The sequence below is a fragment of the Mus caroli genome, chromosome 12 (assembly GCF_900094665.2).
Source record: "Mus caroli chromosome 12, CAROLI_EIJ_v1.1, whole genome shotgun sequence".
Classification (NCBI taxonomy): Eukaryota; Metazoa; Chordata; class Mammalia; order Rodentia; family Muridae; genus Mus; species Mus caroli.
The window spans coordinates 86,698,478-86,700,436 of record NC_034581.1 but is presented as its reverse complement, the minus strand read 5'-3'; positions in this window follow the sequence as shown (position 1 = coordinate 86,700,436).

Below are 1,959 nucleotides of genomic sequence, written 5' to 3'. Positions count from 1 at the left end.
TTTGGAATCTTCTACATGCAGCTGCCCAGTTTTATCAGCATCACTTGTTGAAGATGATGTCTTTTTTTCCAGTGTGTATTTCTGGCTGCCTTAGTTAGGGTTTCCATTACTGTGAACAGACACCATGACCAAGGCAACTCTTATAAGGACAACACTTCAAAAATTGGGGCTGGCTTACAATTTCAGAGGTTCAGTCCATTATCATCAAGGCAAGAACATGGCGGCGTCCAGGCAGGCGTGATGTAGGAAGAGCTGAGAGTTTTACATATCGTTCCAAAGGCAAACTGGAGAAGACTGACTTCTGTAGTCTCCCCTCCCCCAGCCTGAAACCTGCTTGCTCAGGGGTGGAGCTTCACGCTCAATCATTCTGCCACGCCCACTGCTGGAACCTGCCGATTTGCTGTTCCGAAGCCATCACGTGATCACCCTGCTACTGGACCCCAAGATTATTTGGCGGGAATTGGGTCCCTCCCCCTTCCTTCATAACAGAGTGCCCAAATAGTAAAAATTGAACCTTGAGCAGAGAGCTTTGTCTTGGTTCCTTCCTTATCTCGTGCAGCCCAGCCCCTCTTCTCTTCCAGGTTTCCAAAATGCCTTTCCAGACTAGAACCCAGGTCTGTGATCTGCTGGCCGGACACAACAGACTTCCAGGCAGCTAGGACGAGGGTCTTAAAGCCCACACCCACAATGACACACTTCCTCCAACAAGGACACACCTCCAAATAGTGCCACTCCCTAGGCCAAGCATATTCTAACTACCACATGGGCTCCCTAATGTATACGATCACATCATCTGCAAATAAAGATAATTGGACTTCTTCCTTTCCGGTTTGGTGTTTGTTTGTTTGTTTGTTTGTTTTACCGATGTCTCACTATGTAGCTATTGCTGTCCTAGAACTCACTATGTTGGCCAGGATGCTTCAAATTCACAGAGATCTGCCTTCCTCTGCCTCTTGTGTGATGGGGTTAAAGTCTGGCTCTGGCCTTGTCCTGTTGGGTGGGTTTTCCCTTCCTTGGTTTCTGTTGCCCTCTCTGCATCTTAGGAGGGTGTAATGGCTGTGGGCGGCCTGGTAGGGACCAAGTGCTTCTGAGTCCTTGCCAGGAGTGGCCACCAGGGATTCTGGATAGAACTTGTTTGCAAGTATTGGGAGATGATACAAAGGAACGGGGATGGGTTAGAAGTGGGGAGTGGGGTGGCTGAGAGGGTCTCCAGGAGAGGGGAAAGCTGGGTCAGCCACAAGGATCTGTGGCACTCCAGGGAATGAAGGAAGAAAGGAAGGACAGGTCCCTGCTTATGGTCTGCTACAACGCTGGAGATGAGGCTGGGGACTTGGAATTGGAGGGAGGGGAGAAGAGTGAAGAACACCTACCTGATTGTCACGGCCAGCAGGTTTTCAGGGAGAGTGTGCCTTGTGTGTGGGTGGCTGAGACAAGCTTGGTGGTGGTGGTGGTGGTGGTGGTGGTGGTGGTGGTGGTGGTGGTGGTGGTGGTTTGTTTTGGTTTGTTTTGGATTTGGTTTTTCAAGACAGGGCTTCTCTATGCACCCCTGACTCTCCTGGAGCTCACGTTGTAGAGGCTGGCCTCAAACTCTCAGAAATCTGCCTCCCCAGTGCTGAGATGAAAGGTGTGCATCCCCACTGCCGCCACTGAGAAGTATTTTTAAACATACATGTGGTGTTCTAAGGACACAAAGAGGAAAAGCATGGTTGCAGAAGCACCTGTTCACAGCACAGACTTTATAGCAGCCTGAAAAGCAAGAATAGCAGATTTGAGCTCTTCCTTGGAGTGACAAGAGAAAACAGCCCCACCCCCAGAATGGCCCGTATAATACTGCACAGAGATAAGGAGTCAGGCTTCGCCCCACTGCCTCAGAAGAGCTTTCTCCTGCAGTTTGAAAACTACCCAAATTATGACCCCAGGAATCTGGAGAGGAGAGAGAGGGAGAGAGAGAGAGAGAGA